The 21,697-nt window shown below is 43.5% G+C and overlaps 1 protein-coding gene across 4 annotated transcripts in view; it reads left to right on the top strand.

Annotated features, from left to right (window-relative positions):
• Positions 1–21,697, top strand: part of LOC118359383 (inactive tyrosine-protein kinase transmembrane receptor ROR1-like) — a 217,391-nt gene that overhangs the window by 63,980 nt on the left and 131,714 nt on the right. The window lies entirely within an intron of this gene.

Genomic DNA, 21,697 nt, shown 5'->3' with positions numbered 1-21,697 from the left:
AGTCCTATATTGACATAACCTGAAAGGCCTCTTAGCAAGGAAGAAGTCACTGCTCCAAAACTGCCATAAAAAAGCCAGACTACGGTTTGCAACTGCACATGGGGACAAAGATCGTACTTTTTGGAGAAATGTCCTCTGGTCTGATGAAACAAAAATATAGCTTTTTGGACATAATGACCATCGTTATGTTTGGAGGAAAAAGTGGGAGGTTTGCAAGCCGAAGAACACCATCCCAACCGTGAAGCACGGGGGTGGCAGAATCATGTTGTGGGGGTGCATTGTTGCAGGAGTCGTGCACTTCACAAAATAGATGGCTTCATGAGGTAGGAAAATTATGTGGAAGTATTGAAGCAACTTCTCAAGACATCAGTCAGGAAGTTAAAGCTTGGTCGCAAATGGGTCTTCTAAATGGACAGTGACCCCAGGCATACTTCCAAAGTTGTGGCAAAATGGCATAAGGACAACAAAGTCAAGGTATTGGAGTGGCCATCACAATGTCCTGACCTCAATCCTATACAAAAGTTGTGGGCAGAACTGAAAAAGCATGTGCGAGCAAGGAGGCCTACAAACCTGACTCAATTACACCAGCTCTGTCAGGAGGAATGGGCCAAAATTCACCATATTGTGGGAAGCTTGTGGAAGGCTACCCGAAATGACCCAAGTTAAACTATTTAAAGGCAATGCTACCAAGTACTAATTGAGTGTATGTAAACTTCTGACCCACTGGGAATGGGATCAAATAAATAAAAGCTGAAATTAATCAATCTCTCTACTATTATTCTGACACTTAACATTCTTAAATAAAGTGGTGATCCTAACTGACCTAAGACAGGGAAGTTTTACTAGGATTAAATGGCAGGAATTGTGAAAAACTGAGTTTAAATGTATTTGGCTAAGGTGTATGTAAACTTCCAAACTCAACTATAGATAAAGAGACTGAAGTGGACTGACAATAAGCATTGGCTGTAGACATTCTGGGTCCAAGTCTCTTTAAGGACCAGACTGCCCTGTGCCCTCCTCTCAGTCCGATGGAAGTCTCCCTGGGAGCTGGAGCCAGGCTCGGTCTGTCGGCAGAACAGGACACGCCCCATGTTAAGCTTCCTCTAATGGGACTTTCCCTCCTTCCTCTCATCTCCCCACTAAACCCCTTCTGTCTCGTGCTCACTCATTGTATTCTCTCTCTCTCTCTCTCTCTCTCTCTCTCTCTCTCTCTCTCTCTCTCTCTCTCTCTCTCTCTCTCTCTCTCTCTCTCTCTCTCTCTCTCTCTCTCTCTCTCTCTCTCTCTCTCTCTCTCTCTCTCATCACACTGAACCGTGAACTGCTGCTGACCCTGTGCGCGCCTGTGATTAATGTCCCCTGGTCAACTTTTCATCTCGTTAAGAAACAAAGTTCCTAGTCGTCTTAAAGGGTGAAGGAAGGGGGAGAGGAGTCTGGGAAATGTGTAGTCAGGCCTCATGCCTGTTCAGGGTTTTCTGTGAGAACGAGAGAGGCACAGGATGTAGGGAGAGTAAAAGGCTAAGATAATTAAAGTAGAGGTAGCTACTAGGATTAAGTAAAAGAGAAACAGGTCTGCGTGGAACTGTAGATGAAGGGGAGGAGACAAGTTCAATAAGGATTTTTAAGCCTTGATACATTTAAGACATGGATTGTGTATGTGGGTCATTCCGAGGGTGAATGGGCAAGACAAAATATTGAAGTGCAACACTGCTGGGTCTTTCACGCTCAACAGTGTGACAGTGTGACAGTGTGAAACCAAGAATAGTCCACCACCCAAAGGACATCTAGCCAATTTGACACAACCGCGAGAAGCATTGGAGTCAACATGGGCCAGCAGGTGTCTGGGTTTCTCTATCTCTCTCTCTCTCTCTCTCTCTCGATCTGTCTTAATGATGCCATCCCAGCTAGCACATTTTATTCCTTGGAAGTTGTGCAAATGTAAGTTTTTGGTTTCCCGTTGGTTCTGGGAACGAAGCCATACAGTTCCTGACCGGTAAAACTGAACTTTGTTTCTTAAAGTTCTCTGTTTTATTTGAGAACATTCCCAATGTCAAACCAGTTGGAGAACGTTCCTAAAACATTACCAAAATTGAAATGAAGTTGATGGAAGGTTGTATACAAAATAACCATAGGACAACCACGCTCTCACCAAGCTCAAAGAAACACATGGTTCTCAGAACGTTAAACGCTAGCTGGGATTACGCAGGAGACCGATTGCTGTGATCCTGTCTTTGGATTGGCCTGTAACAAAAAAGGCTATAAATCTGCTGGTCTCGATCCCATAGCCCCAAACCTTCCCCAGGGCTACTGTTGAACTGAGCACCACTGCTCTGGTCTGGTTCTCTTGATGCTGATCTGGTAATAGGCTCTTGCGTCATGACCAGCTCTCAGACCCCGAGGCTTACTCTCACTGGTAGCACACACTTGTACTGTACACTGACTGTACAACACATTAGGAACACCTTCCCTGACATACTGACCAGGTGAATCCGGGTGACGTTCCCTGTTAAATCCACTTCAATCGGTGTAGATGAAGGGCAGGAGACAAGTTGAAGAAGGAGGCATAATATTTAAGTGCCTTTGAGTGTGTCAGGAACTGCAACACTGCTGGGTTTTTCACACTCAACAGTTTCCCGTGTGAATCGAGAATTATTGTCCACCACCCAAAGGACATCCAGACAACTTGACACAACTGAGGGAAGCATTGGGGCGGCGGGTAGCCTAGTGTTTAGCGCGTTGGATTAGTAACCGAGAGGCTGGAAGATCAAATCCCGAGCTGACAAGGTCAAAATCTGTCGTTCTACCCCTGAACAAGGCAGTTAACCCACTGTTCCTAGGCTGTCATTGAAAATAATATTTTGTTCTTCACTGACTTGCCTAGTTAAATTCAAAGGTCAAACAATTGTAGTCAACATGGGCCAGTATCCCTGTGGAACGCTTTCGACACCTTGTAGAGTCAATGCCCCATCAAATGAAGACTGTACTTAGGGCAAAACGGGGTACAACTTAATATTAGGAACGGTTTCAAACACACACACACACACACACACACACACACAGACCCACACAGACCCAGTTTTCAGATACGAGCTCGTCCAGTTGGTATGGCTTGTGGTAAGTTGCCCTTTAGTGTTAATGCGTTTAGGGTTAAAGCATTGCAGGACACCTGTTGGCAAGACATCAGTGGGACGTTGGCATGCAGCATTGCTTTGTGGGGATGGAGTATCATTACACTTACCACTGCTCCGGTTACTGCAAACTGAGAAGCACTCTGTTATTTTCTACCTGCAGACTGAACTATCCATCAACTGGCCAATGAAAGGGACGTTCATACAGACTGTTGAGAAGTAGATTCACTGCCTGTCTGCTGGCAGATTGGACGATTTTGTAAATACAGTGATATATTGTTGCTGTCATGCCATATGCACCTCAGGGTCTTGCCCTCGCACACGCACACACACACACACACACACACACACACACACACACACACACACACACACACACACACACACACACACACACACACACACACACACACACACACACACACACACACACACACACACACACAGTCTTAACCTGCCTTTGAAGTCCTGCTCCAGCAGTAGTAATCACTGCTTCAGACGGTAGCCTTCTCGAGCGATTGGATGTGTTCTGATTTATTTGACTGCGCGTGTGGTCACTAATTTGCCACGAGTCGCTCATCCGTTCGCATAGCTATCTGCCGTTCTGTTTGGGTCGGAGTTAGAATTCCAAAGGCAACTCTGAAACCCGACGGCGCGCGGCGCCATGCAGCCCCTCTGACATTGACAGCAAAATAAATGTAATCTCTCGCTTGAGTCCCCCAAGTTTCCTGGAGCAGGTTTCTCAAAAGCTTTGTAGTGCTAAGATAATATTAAATGCATTGTGGGCAATGGATGCAAGGTGATCTTCATGCAAAGGAATGTTCCGGAAACGTTCCCCTGATCAGTTCATGTGTGTTCTCTACGCTCAACTAAAAGCAGTCATTCATCTTACTGAATGACTGTCCATTATGCTGACTTCTTGTCAGGCCATCCAGACTCTCTCTCTGCTCACCACAGGGAAACAGGCCAACCCAGACCCCTGGAGGCTAAATGCCCTTTGACCTCCTGACCTCTTGACCCTGGCTAACCACAAGTGGCCAACATCAGAGAGACAGGGGCGGTGACCCCACCTGGCCTGGCAGTATCGCCCTCTACCCTCCTCAGCCTCAACTGGCCCCTGGCTAGCCCTCCCATCCTTGTGATTTGCGAGCGCTGGGTCTGGCTGTGCAGGGATTCCAGAGTAGGCTGGGGGAGATGGAGGGAGAGATGTACAGATCCGAGCTGGTGGAGATGAGGGTGAGCAGAAGGGGCCACATCAAAGGCTACAGAGCACAGACACTTCTCTTTGTTGTTGAGAAGGAGCAGGACTGGGCGGACTGGGGTCCATATCCGCCCGTTGTCTCGTGGAATTTGGATCTCACGTTTTGCCGGTGATTGCGTGCCTCAGCGAAGGTTCTGCATCTAGTGTAGCAGGCCTGTTCATCTCAGGTGTCGCTTCGGGCTGATTCTATCACCAAGGGGGGCGTATGGGGTGCTTGTGAAATCCGGAACTGCTTCCAAAGACCTTTCACCCCAACCCCCCATGTCTCTCAGCACTGAAGGATTATGGTCCAAGGCTGGGTTTCTCAAAAGCACAGTATCACTAAACTCCTCTTAATTCCATTGGAACTAAATGGACGAAAGATAATCTTAGTGATACGATAATTTGGGGAAACTCAGCCCAGATCAGGATACATTAAACCACTGTTACTTAAAATGCAGCCTGGAAAAGATCTCCCTGAGCAAACTCATTCATCGCTCTCTCTTTCCCTCCCTTTTCCCTCTTCTCCCCTTCACCTCCCTCTCCTCCGGCTCCCTCTTTCTTTTCCTTGTCGTGACCTGTTGTTAGCTTATCCAGACTAGCCCGCTTGGTTCAGCTGTGTGTTTTATAATCCAGACTCACCGCAGTTTAATCCCAAGCCAGCCTAGCGTAAATTGTTATCAATCTGACCTCGGTTCACCTGTGTTTAACCGAGAACAAATCTCCCTGTACATGCACTGAGACAGGGAAAGGCCATAAACGCATCCCCTGCCTCATACGGAACATTTGGGGCTTCTGAAATGTGTGTCACTGCATTTCCGGCCCTGAGGTGCTGCCTACAGAAAGACGTTGTCTATGTCAGAGAGACATGTCCCTGCCTATTCCCTCTCATGCACACTCTGTGTTGCGTCTCTCCTTTCCCTCTGGATGGATTTACAGCAGACTACAGAAGACAACGTGGGGAAGAGAGCTTGTAGTACGGTATCTGTGTCAGCTGCGTAGTTAGTTCCAAAGGGGAAGCAATGGAGTACCAATTAGCTGTTGCCGGGACAGAGAGTGAAAAACAAAGAGAGCGCCAAAGCCAGCGATTTAATACGGTTTCGACTCACCTTTCACTCTGACCACAACCTAGGTACATTCATCACAAAATCAGTCTGTTGTTAGTCTCTCATGACTGAGACACAGTTCATGTCTGGTTCTGCCGGAGGCTTCTTACCTGATAGTTAGTGTAGCCTAGCCGTGTGTGTGTGTGTCGTTTTGTTACAGTGTGTGTATCTGTGTACGCTCATAGGGGTGTGAGAGGCTCCTCAGATATCTGGGAATGTGTTTTGTAGTGTTGTTTGTTCTACAACCCTATTGGTTTACACAGCCCAAACTCCACTACAGCCCTGCTTGGCAGCTGATAACCCAGGCCAGGGTGTGTGTGGGAATCCCAGGCATGTTGTGTGTGTACGGAGAAGAGAGAAGGCATCCTTTTGTGTGTGTGTGTGTGTGTGTGTGTGTGTGTGTGTGTGTGTGTGTGTGTGTGTGTGTTGTGTGTGTGTGTGTGTGTGTGTGTGTGTGTGTGGGTGGGTGGGTGGGTGGGTGGGTGGGTGGGTGGGTGCGTGTGTATGTGTGTGTGTGTGGGTGGGTGGGTGCGTGTGTGTGTGGGGGGGTGTGTGTGTGTGTGTGTGTGTGTGTGTGTGTGTGAAGCAGCCCTGTTCCTCTCGGTCCTGATGGGCAGATAACACTGGTCTGCATAAAAGCCGACTGTTTCTCTCACTATGGGGAGGAAGGGAGGGGAGGGATAAGATACTGGTACGAAGCACGCAGCAAACTGTCAGGTACACACTGGACAAAGCACACACCACTGTGCGGAACAAAGCAGGTTTGTTCCCCCTCAAAAAGCACAAGAAAGAGGATTTTGAAAACCACCATCTCTAATTGTTCTGAAATAATTTATTTTGTTCGAAACAGATAAGATGAACATTCCTGCAACGTTATTTTGTTGAAATATAATATGATCTCTGAGAAATTAAGCTTGATTGCATTCAAATTGCCCAGAATACATTGCATACGATGAAGAAACAATACTCAAAGCCGCAGCTCCATACAACTTGCCAGACACAGAGAATTGATACTACTGTATATACAGTGCCTTGCGAAAGTATTCAGCCCCCTTGAACTTTGTGACCTTTTGCCACATTTCAGGCTTCAAACATAAAGATATAAAACTGTATTTTTTTGTGAAGAATCAACAACAAGTGGGACACAATCATGAAGTGGAAAGACATTTATTGGATATTTCAAACTTTTTAACAAATCAAAAACTGAAAAATTGTGCGTGCAAAATTATTCAGCCCCCTTAAGTTAATACTTTGGAGCGCCACCTTTTGCTGCGATTACAGCTGTAAGTCGCTTGGGGTATGTCTCTATCAGTTTTGCACATCGAGAGACTGACATTTTTTCCCATTCCTCCTTGCACAACAGCTCGAGCTCAGTGAGGTTGGATGGAGAGCATTTGAACAGCAGTTTTCAGTTCTTTCCACAGATTCTCGATTGATTCAGGTCTGTACTTTGACTTGGCCATTCTAACACCTGGATATGTTTATTTTTGAACCATTCCATTGTAGATTTTGCTTTATGTTTTGGATCATTGTCTTGTTGGAAGACAAATCTCCATCCCAGTCTCAGGTCTTTTGCAGACTCCATCAGGTTTTCTTCCAGAATGGTCCTGTATTTGGCTCCATCCATCTTCCCATCAATTTTAACCATCTTCCCTGTCCCTGCTGAAGAAAAGCAGGCCCAAACCATGATGCTGCCAGCACCATGTTTGACAGTGGGGATGGTGTGTTCAGGGTGATGAGCTGTGTTGCTTTTACGCCAAACATAACGTTTTGCATTGTTGCCAAAAAGTTCAATTTTGGTTTCATCTGACCAGAGCACCTTCTTCCACATGTTTGGTGTGTCTCCCAAGTGGCTTGTGGCAAACTTTAAACGACACTTTTATGGATATCTTTAAGAAATGGCTTTCTTCTTACCACTCTTCCATAAAGGTCAGATTTGTGCAATATACGACTGACTGTTGTCCTATGGACAGAGTCTCCCACCTCAGCTGTAGATCTCTGCAGTTCATCCAGAGTGATCATGGGCCTCTTGGCTGCATCTCTGATCAGTCTTCTCCTTGTATGAGCTGAAAGTTTAGAGGGACGGACAGGTCTTGATAGATTTGCAGTGGTCTGATACTCCTTCCATTTCAATATTATCGCTTGCACAGTGCTCCTTGGGATGTTTAAAGCTTGGGAAATCTTTTTGTATCCAAACCGGCTTTAAACTTCTTCACAACAGTATCTGACCTGCCTGGTGTGTTCCTTGTTCTTCATGATGCTCTCTGCGCTTTTAACGGACCTCTGAGACTATCACAGTGCAGGTGCATTTATACGGAGACTTGATTACACACAGGTGGATTGTATTTATCATCATTAGTCATTTAGGTCAACATTGGATCATTCAGAGATCCTCACTGAACTTCTGAGAGAGTTTGCTGCACTGAAAGTAAAAGGGGCTGAATAATTTTGCACGCCCAATTTTTCAGTTTTTGATTTGTTAGAAAAGTTTGAAATATCCAATAAATGTCGTTCCACTTCATGATTGTGTCCCACTTGTTGTTGATTCTTCACAAAAAATACAGTTTTATATCTTTATGTTTGAAGCCTGAAATGTGGCAAAAGGTTGCAATGTTCAAGGGGGCCGAATACTTTCAAGGCACTGTACTTGTTGTTGGGGTGGGATTGGCGTGGGGTGGTGGGTTATCCTCGGATGATTTATAGTATGTGAATCTGTCAATTAAAAGGGCCAAGAGGAACCATGATTCAGAGGTTAATCTACACACACACATAGCGACACATAGCTTGGTTCTGTCTCACACATGCTAATTGGTGGAGGGCACAGGAATCCCCTCACTCTGTCTGAGCTGGGCGCCACTCATCTGTCATTCTCACTTAAGGAGAGGTCATGTACTGTAGATAGAGGTATTGGCAAGATCTTCTTGCTACGGCTGTGATGTATTATGTTTAGTCTGCTCTGTATTTGCATAGTAAGTTAGGCAGTTGATTGTTGGTTTGTTACTTTTTGAAAAGACTGGCAGCGCTGTTCCACACGTAACATACAGTAGTCCCCAGGTCTCGCGACGGAAAGAGTGATGACGCTACGCTATATTGCTACGAAATCCCCCCCAAAGCACAGATGAGTTGACCTCTTCCCTCAGACACATTGAACCACATCGAAGTAACAGTAGACTGGGGCATGGTAAGAGTCTGAGAGAGTCCCATCAGGCTCAATATCCAGCAGGCCATTTAAGGAGGAAGATGACTCCGACATACCGGTCGGTTCCTCAATCCTCTGTTCCTTTATCCATATAGTATTAGGCTTGAGAACTCACGGTAGTGCTTATTTTGTCCCAGTCAATTGCCTTTTTGATGAGTTTGCGCCCGCGATCAGCTGTTCGGTCACAATTCCTCAAGCGCCACATCGCAGAGGTCTGCGCTGGCGCTCCGCCGTGCGTCTTGAGTAGACCGGCGTGTGGTCGTCATCAATATGTCGTCTTTTCACCCTTGAGTGGTGACAAGCCATGCAGTTCTGCAGCGGTCGACTTAGACTCCAGCTATTGACTTACTTCATCCCTCCGGCTTTCTCTCAGTACCAGTTGAATGGTTTCAGCCTGTACCGGATCTAACAGAGTAGCAGCCCTACTGTAGCCAGGTCCTTCCTCCTCCTTTTAGCTTCAAATGATGGGGAGAAACAGATCCTATAGCAATTAGGATGTAATTGATTGTACCTCAGGACTGCTTTCAAGTGCTCTGTGCCCTCTGCCCTGCTTCGCTGCTTGCAAACAGATGTTGAGGTAGTTACACACACACACACACACACACACACACACAGTACATAGATAGCCTACAGTGGTATGTATGGTAGCACTTTGTCTGGAGTAGCGAAGCAGTTAAGTGTTCTGGTTTGAAACTAAACAACGACGCACGCTTTAGTAAATAAAAAGACACTCGTTTGCCGTTAGCAGCAACAGCCTGTTGACTCCAATTGTGTCTGTCAGCCTCAGTGTCAGTTGGGTCAGGCCTGGTGGCAGCTCTTACAGGAGGGTGGCCACAATTAGAGGACAGTCGGGTCCTCTTCATCAGGGTCAGTGCACAGGTCAACATACTTACAACAGTCTATTTTGTTAACACCACGCGGTGACATATCATTTCCATCACTTTTCATACATGTTGTGCTGCAGGTAATATCTATACTCTCCTGTTCCCTTCTGGCTCATTCAGTGCTGTTTTATACTGCACATGTGTATCAATGTGTATCTTGGTGCTGTTGTGGCCTATATATGGAGGCAGTGCTGAGACCGGATAGGATACTGACACTGAGCCATTCCTCAGGCCCATGTCTCGACCTGTCTCGGAGGGTATGGTGATGGTAACTCTGATAACACACACACACACACACACTCACTCTCTCCAAGTGAAGTGTAGTCTCGGGGCCTGCCCTGCCGTGCCCTAGTCAGACTCATCCTTTATCTGTCCAATGTTCTCTGTTGGAAATCCTTCAGACGTCCAGGAAAGCCTTCCACTTATTTAGGCTGGTTTACAGTAATACATTAGGAATTATTTATTTTTTCAAAATATTTTTGTGCAAGAGTGGAGATAAAAGGTTATGTCGCTCCTCTCCATGACTCTATGTAGACTTTAAGGATTGCCCCTTGATAAGATATTGAGATAAAGGTTACGTCGCTCCTCTCCATGACCCTGTGTAGACTTTAAGGATTGCCCCTTGATAAGATATTGAGATAAAGGTTATGTCGCTCCTCTCCATGACTCTATGTAGACTTTAAGCCCCTTGATAAGATATTGAGATAAAGGTTATGTCACTCCTCTCCATGACTCTATGTAGACTTTAAGCCCCTTGATAAGATATTGCACGTTTCTCCCAAGTATGTATTTCTCTCTCTCCACCCCCCAGATGTAAAGGATGTACCTGAACCGAGACCCGGGACCAGCTCTCCGCGGTTTGAACTAGGACATCATTCACGCTCCACTAAACTGAAGGGGGAACATAAAAATCTAGATGAGTTAGTACACTTGAGGGGACCTCAGAACTGTAGCGAAGAGGGAGATGTTTGATGGTGGCGTAGAAGGAATATATCAACTTAGAAGGAAGAAGTGGGCCTGTGTGGCTCAGTTGGTACGAGCATAGTGCTTATCAATGTTAAGGTTGTGGCTTCAATTCCTGCAGGGATCATATACTAAAAATGTACTCGCTGCAATTATTTCATTTAATGTTCTGCCACAACACCTCACCTAATGAATTTATTTCAAGCCAAACTCAACCTCAACTTGTGGCAGATTTCAAAGACAAACCTCTTAACAAACTAACAGGGAATATTCCTGGTAAACCTCAAAATGTCCCCTGAATTCTGAAAACGTTCAACATGTAAGTATATAAAATAATATGCTTTTCAAATTAGAACTTACAATCATAAAGATGGAAAACATTGTATATCCCATCCAATCCCATCCAATATATCCCATCCAATATATCCCATCCAATATATCCCATCCAATATATCCCATCCAATATATCCCATCCAATATATCCCATCCAATATATCCCATCCAATATATCCCATCCAATAAGTAAATATCATAGATAAGTTAACGCTGTTGAAAATGAACAGCATGAAAAATGCAGAAAATTCAAAATCCTCTATTCCACTCGGTAGTGGCTACTGTGTTATTCAGTATTGCATTATACAGTTTTATTCCCCGATCGTTTTGGCACATTGTGAGGAATCGTCAAACCTTTTTTATGAGATTGGGAAAACACATTTTAAATGTATTTTTAATATTCAAACAAAACCCTTCATGTAACATTAACACATAGTTTGAAAAAAGATTCACGATAGAAATGAGAGGCTCTTACATCGCTGTGATCATGTGGGCAGGCTGCAACCTGGTCTCAGAGCATTTCGTATTATTCTGTACATAAATCAGCGATTTCATTTGGTATGTATTAATTTGTGGATATCCATCACCCATTTCTTATGATATGTTACAAATTACAATTCATATTTAATGTTATGAATTTGCAAAATGTACAATATGTTACGAATTTGAAAAACGTATGATATGTTACAAATTCTAGCTAGGTGCCTAGGTGGCTAATGTTAGCTAGCTGGCTAACGTTAGCTAGGCTAGCAGTTATGGTTAACGTTAGGGCCAGGGGAAGGGTTATCTAAAAGGGTTATGGTTAGGGTTAACTAACAGGGTTAAGGTAAGGATTAGCTAACATGCTAAGTAGGTGCAAAGTAGCCAAAAATAAGTAAGTAGATGAAAAGTGGCTGATTAGCTAAAATGCTAGAGTTGTCTGTGATGAGATTCGAACTAGCAACCTTTGGGTTTCTTAGACATTCATATTATACGCCCACCCATCTTTCTTAAGGATCCTGACACTTTTTTAAAAAGTTCACCTGAAATGGCACACCCAAATCTTACTGCCTGTAACTCAGGCCCTGAACCAAGGATATGCATATTCTTGGTACCATTTGAAAGGAAACACTTTGAAGTTTGTGGAAATGTGAAAGGAGTGTAGGAAAATACAACACAATAGATCTGGTAAAAGATAATACAAAGATAGAACCAACGGTTCTTTTGTATTTTTTTTTGTACCGTCATCTTTGAAATGCAAGAGAAAGGCCATAATGTATTATCCCAGCACAGATGCAATTTATATGTTGGCCCCTAGATAGCAGCAGTGTATGTGCAACATTTTAGACTGATCCAATGAACCATTGCATTTGTTTAAAAATTTGTATCAAGACTGCCCAAATGTGCCTAATTTGTTTATTAATAACTTTTATTTTTCAAAATTGTGCACTCTCCTCAAACAGTAGCATGGTATTATTTCACTGTAATAGCTACTGTAAATTGGACAGTGCAGTTAGATTAACAGGAATTTAAGCTTTCTGACAATATCGGATATCTCTATGTCCTAGGAAATGTTATTGTTACTTACAACCTCATGCTAATCGCATTAGCCTACGTTAGCTCAACCATCACGTGGACGGGACACTGATCCCGAAGACGTTTTAAGTAGACATACCAAAACGTAACTTATCATACTAATTTCAGTGTCCCAGATTTACATTTACTATGTTAAGTCTAGTCTGAGACCAGGCTTGTGGCCAACAACAAGCAAATGTGTCTGAGACCAGGGTTAAATTCCCATCTCCAACTTTCAGGCTATGTGTCTGTCTAAATAAAGCAAAAATACTAAACGTAGAGTGCAATTCCACTCTCCATAACAATTATAAGCGGTTTATTAAGAGTTAAATTTACACTCGGTGTTATAAAATAACCTGTTGGTGTTGACCAGAGTTGAGTGTGATTGTGTCATTTCTACTCTGTGTAGAGTGAGATGAGAAAAATGAAACCAGCACACTGCTCTTGCTAGTATCAGTCCTCTTTATTAAGCTTTACATATCGGCCTCAAAGCCTTCATCGGAGCTTTTGTGAGTGTTTATAACTCTGTGTAGAGTAAAATACTGACACTCAAAACCACACCCATCATTATCATATTTCCCAGCATGCTTTATTGCAGGTTGTTGCACCCATTACTGAGACGGTTGTTTCAGTTTAAATTGTTTAGATAGTCTTCTTTGTTCAATTCTCCCTAATTTGGCAGTCATGCTAAATGCAGGTTGTGGGTGATTTAAAAGTTCCAATTGTTTGATATGTGGACTCTATTGAATTACAGTAGTGTTTGTGAAGTGAAGCTACCTGAAGCATTGAGGCTTTCCAGCCAATTGTGTCCAAAATAGGCTCAGTACTCGGAGCTTCATTATCCATTCACAATGCACATTAGTGACATCTTCTGGTCAGCAATAAATAGCAACGTGCAATTATCAGATATACGTATTTTTTTTCTCTGTGGATTTGATCAAAACTACGTGGTGCGGTGGTCGTTGGCTTTAATAACCTACAATCAGTTGAATTGCCATCATGCTTCCGTGTTTTGCCTTCAAATGGACTATTTATCAAAATCTGAATCTTTGGCATTATTTAGGATACTTATGACAGAAGCTTATACTATACTAAATAAAACAAATGATTTGAACAACAGTGCAGAAGGTGTGGTTTCACATTAAACTATTTTCAACCTCACACTTTCAATGTACCATAGTTCCCTACTCTGCCTGCTAAACTACCGGTCAGGTGTAATTACGTGTACAAAATCCCAACCTAGATGTATAAGTATGGAATCCAGAAGCGGTAGGTGTTTGAAAGCAGCTTAATCAAAGAAAGCACCGGAACCCCGCATCTCGCATTTTTCAACGCACGCTTCATAAAAGCACGTGATCATTGATGACGTACCTCCGATAAAGTGATACACGCATCCGGACACTGCTTCCAAGTTAGCCGCTTAGCTATTTCGAGGCATGCCTCGGTGCTCGAGTATCAAGTGTAATATCACTAGATTCCAACATGAATTACATACCACTTCGCAAGTCAACATAATGTGATTTGCCTGATACGGCCTGCAAACCAGGAGTTTCAGACCACTGTGTTAGGCTAAATCTAGGCTCTTGCTATATAACCTCATGATATGTAACGTCAAGGGTTACATTTTAAGGACGATCTATTCACCTCGGCACTCGTTTGGTGAAGGCAAAAAGAATCACAAGAAGCGAATGTAACTCCATATCTCTGTCGCTAGCAAACACAGTATTGGGTGGAAATTCCAACGTTCACTAACAGGCACTCTGGGATATATGCAGATATTAGCCTACATTTGCATATTTCCCAGTGTGCTTTTAGAGTGAATGTTGGAATTACCACCATGACCATGTTTGTTAGTGACATACAGTTAATGATTGCATTCACTTGCATGGCTACATAGAATAAGTCACAGTAATTGTGTTGAAATACCAGAATGTACACAGTGCTTGCCTGTTTACGTCCTGGCTCTGCAAAACTATGTATTTGACTCGCACACCACACAGGCCATTTTATTCAGTAATGGTGCTGCTGAACTCCCATTGAAATCGAGCCAAATGGAGGATTTGCAACATTAGGAGTAGTTTATCACCCACCTTTCACATGAATACTGATTGTAAACTAGAGACCATAAAGTGGAGGAGACAACCCGCCCTAAACCATGTGAACTGACTCCACCATCTCAATAACAGGTGCAATAAATCCAACCACTAACAGTTTAGAGTAGATGTAAAAATAAAAATGTTTTTTTTATTTTTATCTTTGTGCTACATACTATAAATAACAATCAATGTACATCCAATAACACAGACATAGAAACAAAGAAGTAGAAAAATGGACCTGCAAAACGGCATGCTGGGAAACATGTTAATCAGCCCCCGGACACCACTTAAAACGTATTTTGGGGGGGGCTAAAAGTAACCAATACAACATGTTGTGGTTCAGTTGGTAGGAGGGCATGACTCTTGCCATGTCAGTATAGTGGGTTTGATACTTGGGACTGCCTTTATGTAAAAGAAAATAGTGTGCATGACTGTAAATCACCTTGGACAAAATGATCTGCTAAATGGAAATGTGTATAAAGCAAAACAGAGTACATTTTGCCTCCATATTAAAGGCATCCTTAAAAGGAAAGTTCACCCAAATTACAAAGTGGCAAGGACATAGTTCATGGACTGCTTAAGGGTAAGGAAACCAATATGTAATTTGGGTGAACTATCACTTTAATTAGAACAAAATAATCTATCTGGACATTTTTCTTTCACCGATCAATGCATTAACTCCAGTAACTGGAATTTGCATAATTATAATACAATTCAAGTTAAAACAAAAATCTAAATCCCAGTTCCATGTTTTTATTTTCAAATTCCAGTTCTATTCCAAGGATGGTTTTCTTCAATTCCAATTCAAATCATATTCAGACAGTCTAAATTACAATTCAATTCCAGGGAAGATTTTTTTTTACAATTCCAATTCAGTTCCCAATTTTGGGGGGGGGGACTGCTACAAATCCAATTTGGAATTAGAAATTGCATTGGAATTGACCCCAACCCTGCTGTCGACTCAGTTGAATGTGTGAGTTTTATCAATAGCCCAGAGGAGACATGGCTTGGTGATGTTCTATCTAAACCTTTAGCCACCAGAGACTGATCAAATGGACGGTGGATGATGACTGGCCTTGGCCATGACCATCCTCTTATTAGATTATGGGCCATGTTGCTTAGTTGTTGTATTTCATTCGTCAGACTTGGCGCAGAGAACAAAGTGGAGAAGCAGAACAAAGCCATTGTAGCGGCAACCCTCTAAGCAGCAGAGAAAGGCCCGGTCCAGCATCACGCAATTGATTCCTGTTTTAGAGAGAAAATAATCTGAGAGCAATTAAACTGGAGCTCTGGAGAGGGGTCTGACCTCTCCCAGAGGGGGGGTTTTCTGGTAAACATAGTGTGGCACACGATAACCCTCCACCCCCTGTTGCTGTTTGAAGTGGTACGCCCTAACCTAAGCAAGCAAGCATCAGACGTGCTGCTGAACCGAAGACTTTAATTTCCTTTTAATATATTTTCCTTTCAGCTACATAACTGCATATTTTTCCATAACAATCTGAGGTGACTGTGGTTAGAGGGAGACTGCCTGATTTAGACCGTCACAGTGTGTGTGAGTGCCTGTGTGTGTGTGTGTGTGTGTGTGCGCGCGCGTGTGTGTGCCTGCACATGTATGACTCTTGATCCCCCCTTGCGACAGTGCGCTGTAGCTCCGATGTTAAATGAGATGTGTGTGTAGAGGTTGATTTCGCACAGCACAGGCCAGAGTTTGTCATCACATGGTCTTCACATGGAGTGGCTGTTTCGGGGGTAAAGTGTAGTCGAGGGAAAGGGTCTCCTTGTATCACCAGCCTTCCTCCTCCTCTACACCCATCTGTGCTTGCCCAGGGTGACTCATTAGAAATGTCAAAAATGTCCCGCCTGCCCGCTGGATGCAGAGAGCTATTTTATTAGCAGATATCGGATGTCATGTTTTTTATGAAGCCTTTCAGCTCCAGCGTCTCTTTATTGCAGACCATTGACATACCTGGGCTCAATGGTCTCTTTTGTGTTCCCCTGTGTGCCATCTCAAACTGTAGAGTAACATGTTGTTCACTAACCTGACCTGCTGGGACATGCTATTGTTGCCTGGGATACTCCAGGGTGTACAAACTGAATTCATGCTGGGTTTTCACTGTACGCGAAGTGCAACAAATTTGCAATTTAGTAGGTTGAATTCAGTTTGGACACCAGGCAAACTCCGGGGCCTGCATATATAGACAAAGCATGTCAAAGTAGGTGTGCTACAATAGGATCAATTTTGCTTTTAAGGTCACAACGAATACGATGTACCATATTTGTACCTGATCCTAGGTCAGCACTCCCACTCTGAAACACTTTGTGAATTATTCTTCCTATCATTCAAATTAAACCCTTTAACTACACTGCGCTTGTCTTGTAACTTCATCTCACGCATTGCACCTCTGTGTGGGTAGATGCATGCGAAGCAACCATTTCTCAGGTCAGTCTCAAGGGAAGATGTTCTGTTTTTATTGGCTTGATGTCTTCTGGAACAATAGGAGGAGACGGTTAGCCTGCCAAGGTCTGTGTGTGTGTGTGTGTGTGTGTGTGTGTGTGTGTGTGTGTGTGTGTGTGTGTGTGTGTGTGTGTGTGTGTGTGTGTGTGTGTGTGTGTGTGTGTGTGTGTGTGTGTGTGTGTGTGTGTCGTGTGTGTACAGCAGACAGATAGTCCTTCACAAACAGAGGGCTTAGCTCATCACGATGGACTCTATGTATCTCTGTCAATGTCCTCATCATCTGCATGATGGGCTGGGGTTCAATGAGAGATCATCATAGATGGATCTCTGGACATGAAACACTAGATTTGTCAACGCTAGATGCTCTCAGGTCATTCTGAAGAAGCCTGGATTGAAGCAGCCTTAACCCTGTTTTCACCCTTCTGTTGTACGAAACCTCTTTCTTCATATTCAGTGCAGTACAGTATTTGCATTGGCTTTCTTTTGAGTGGGAGGACCTCTCCTGTTCTTGTGTGTGTGTCGTTGTGTGCGTGCATGTGTGTGTGTCTGTGTGGTTCAATCCCATAGAGACTGCCCTGAGAGTGGTTAGGGCTGGAGTACATGTGATTGCGTATCAGTTGACGCACTGTGGGCGAGCAGGCGTCTCTGTTGTGGATCAGGTGGCAGTATGATGGTAATGTGGTTTGGTTATCCCACTCTGTCCTGTTCTGTTTGACTGATTACAGGGGTGTGTGTGTGTGTGTGTGTGTGTGTGTGTGTGTGTGTGTGTGTGTGTGTGTGTGTGTGTGTGTGTGTGTGTGTGTGTGTGTGTGTGTGTGTGTGTGTGTGTGTGTGTGTGTGTGTGTGTGTGTGTGTGTGTGTGTGTGTGTTGTTAATAGGCCTGATAGCAGACTAGACTCCCAGGTCTCCCGGGTCTTACCTCATATGACACTGATACATGATCATATTATGAACTAGGGGGGCATGCTCAGACTTCTATTAGGGTCCTTGAATTAGCCTGTAAGAGGAAAACTGAGGTAAATGTTGGTGGAGTAAATGTTCTGTGTTTGTACTAGAGGTCGACCAATTATGCCTGTACCGATTAATCTGCTGATTTTATATATATATATATATATATATATATATATATATATATATATATATATATATATATATATATATATATAATAATGACAATTACAACAATACTGAATGAACAATGAAGCCTTTTATTTTAACTTAATGTAATGCATGAATAAAATCTATTTAGTCTAAAATAAATAATGAAACATGTTCAATTTAGTTTAAATAATGCAAAAACACAGTGTTGGAGAAGAAAGTAAAAGTGGAATATGTGCCATGTTTAAAAGCTAACGTTTAAGTTCCTTGCTCAGAACATGAGAACATATGAAAGCTGGTGATTCATTATTCCCAGTTCTCCAGTATTCCCAGTTAAGAAGTTTTAGGAATTATGACGCGTTGACTATTTCTCTCTATACCATTTGTATTTCATATACCGTTGACTATTGGATGTTCTAATAGGCACTTTGGTAGTATTGCCAGCCTAATCTCAGGAGTCTCAGCGTAAACTCAGCGCTGTGAAGCAAGCATTGCAAAGAGCTGCTGGCAAACGCAGTAAAGTTTGAATGAATGCTTACGAGCCTGCTGCTGCTGCCTACCACCGTTCAGTCAGACTGCTCTATCAAATCATAGACTTAATTATAATATAATAAACACAGAAATACGAGCCGTTGGTCATTAATATGGTCAAATCCGGAAACTATCATTTTGAAAACCAAACGTTTATTCTTTCAGTGAAATACAGAACCGTTCGGTATTTTATCAAACGGCCGGCAACCCTAAGTCTAAATATTGCTGTGACATTGCACAACCTTCAATTTTATGTCATAATTATGTACAATTCTGGCAAATGAGTTCGCAACGAGCCAGGCGGCCCAAACTGCTGCATATACCCTGACTCTGCATGCACTGAACGCAAGAGAAGTGACACAATTTCCCTAGTTAATATTGCCTGCTAATATTAATTTCTTGTAACTAAATATGCAGGTTTAAAATTATATACTTCTGTGTATTGATTTTAAGAAAGGCATTGGTGTTTATGGTTAGGTACATTTGTGCAACGATTGTGCTTTTTTTCGCGAATGTGCTTTTGTTAAATCATCACCCGTTTGGCGAAGTAGGCTGTGATTCGATGATAAACGAACAGGCTAGTTAAACTAGTAATATCATCAACCATGTGAGTTAGCTAGTGATTATGTTAAGATTGATTGTTTTTTATAAGATAAGTTTAATGCTAGCTAGCAACTTACCTTGGCTCCTTGCTGCGCTCGCGTAACAGGTGGTCAGCCTGCCACGCAGTCTCCTCATGGAGTGCAATGTAATCGGCCAATATCAGCGTCCAAAAATGCTGATTACCGATTGTTATGAAAACTTGAAAATGGCCCTAAATTAATTGGCCATGCCGATTTAACGGGTCGACCTCTGGTTTGTACTCAGTTGAAAGAGACAATTTCAAGCTAAACCACATCCACACCTACAGCAACACCTATATGTGCAGTACATAGACATTCCTTGTTTTTAGTATTGACTGTGATTATTGTCTGTGTTTGGGTCTTGGTTGCGTCACTGCACAGGCAGTATGAGACATTCCAACTTGACGATTCATTAGATGCAGTTGAGGTTAAGGTAATTCATTAGATGCAGTTGAGGTAATTCATTAGATGCAGTTGAGGTTAAGGTAATTCATTAGATGCAGTTGAGGTTAAGGTAATTCATTAGATGCAGTTGAGGTTAAGGTAATTCATTAGATGCAGTTGAGGTTAAGGTAATTCATTAGATGCAGTTGAGGTTAAGGTAATTCATTAGATGCAGTTGAGGTTAAGGTAATTCATTAGATGCAGTTGAGGTTAAGGTAATTCATTAGATGCAGTTGAGGTAATTCATTAGATGCAGTTGAGGTTAAGGTAATTCATTAGATGCAGTTGAGGTTAAGGTAATTCATTAGATGCAGTTGAGGTTAAGGTAATTCATTAGATGCAGTTGAGGTTAAGGTAATTCATTAGATGCAGTTGAGGTTAAGGTAATTCATTAGATGCAGTTGAGGTTAAGGTAATTCATTAGATGCAGTTGAGGTTAAGGTAATTCATTAGATGCAGTTGAGGTTAAGGTAATTCATTAGATGCAGTTGAGGTTAAGGTAATTCATTAGATGCAGTTGAGGTTAAGGTAATTCATTAGATGCAGTTGAGGTTAAGGTAATTCATTAGATGCAGTTGAGGTTAAGGTAATTCATTAGAGAAGAATTTGATGTAATACATCTACATCTGCTGTCGTGTTTTTGTTGGGCTGTGGCCCATCTCAAATGGCACCCTATTTCACTATTTAGTGCGTTGCTTTTGGCCAGGGCCCATAGGACAAATGTAGTGCACTATATAGGGGATAGGGTGCTAATTGGGAAGCAACCCTAGTTCTCTCCAGCTCTGGTGATTGGGGAGCTAGCAAGTCCATTCTGTCTCTATAGAGAGTAACAGTGCTTAAATTATGTTTTCCTCCAGATGTAGAATACCACTCTGAGTAGTTTGTAAGTAGTTTTTGTACTATGATTAAACAACGGCTGTGCCATTTTTTTTGCTAGAAAGAACTTAAGCTAGCGATTAATAATAAGTTGCTTTTCCAACAGTGTGCGTCAGTGTGTCAGAGTGTTTAAGCTCTCCAATGTTGGGCTTGTGCACAGACAAACAGTGGGGTGGGGGTGTAGAGGAGTGGAGTGTTGAGGAGAGGAATGGAGTGGGGAGGAGAGGTGGGGGTGTAGAGGAGTGGAGTGGTGAGGAGAGGAATGGAGTGGGGAGGAGTGGAGTGGTGAGGAGAGGTGGGGAGTGGGGAGGAGTGGAGTGGGGAGGAGAGGAATGGAGTGGGGAGGAGTGGAGTGGGGAGGAGTGGAGTGGGGAGGAGAGGTGGGGAGTGGGGAGGAGTGGAGTGGTGAGGAGAGGAATGGAGTGGGGAGGAGTGGAGTGGTGAGGAGAGGAATGGAGTGGAGAGGTGGGGAGTGGGGAGGAGAGGAATGGAGTGGGGAGGGGAGGTGGGGAGGAGTGGTGAGGGGTGGGGAGGAGAGGAATGGAGTGGGGAGGAGAGGTGGGGAGGGGGAGGAGAGGAATGGAGTGGGGAGGAGAGGTGGGGAGGAGTGGTGAGGGGTGGGGAGGAGAGGAGTGGAGTGGAGTGGTGAGGAGTTGAGTGGGGTGGAGTGGAGTGGAGAGGAGTTGAGTGGGGAGGAGTTGAGTGGGGAGGAGTGGAGTGGTGAGGAGAGGAGAAAGGTTAAAAATGACAGAGGCTTTATTTAAGCCAGCTGGGTAATCACCTACTAGGCGAGAGGGTTGTAAAGCAAGCAGGAATTTGCCGTCAGGTCTTGTGAGGTTTTCATCAGGGAGGGAGGTAATGAGTGGGACCCAGAGACAGGGAAGGAGGAAGAGAGAGACAGGCCAGGGGATAATGTTGTTTCACTCATGGAGTAAACAACAATGTGTGTGTGTCAGTTGAGTTTGGAAGTCCTCCCCTCCTCCACTAGCCAGAGGGCAATGTGCTTTCAGTCACAATGGGAGCAACAGCAAAAGTCCATTGTTCATCTCCACAGTGGGCCGGTGGCGCAATGAATAACGTGTCTGACTACAGGTAAGAATATTCTAGACTCCTGGCTGGCTTGTGGCTGGCTGGCTTGACTCCTGGCTGGCTTGTGGCTGGCTGGCTTGA

The sequence above is a fragment of the Oncorhynchus keta genome, chromosome 26, assembly GCF_023373465.1.
Source record: "Oncorhynchus keta strain PuntledgeMale-10-30-2019 chromosome 26, Oket_V2, whole genome shotgun sequence".
Lineage (NCBI taxonomy): Eukaryota > Metazoa > Chordata > Actinopteri > Salmoniformes > Salmonidae > Oncorhynchus > Oncorhynchus keta.
This window is presented reverse-complemented; position numbering and strand designations above follow the sequence as displayed.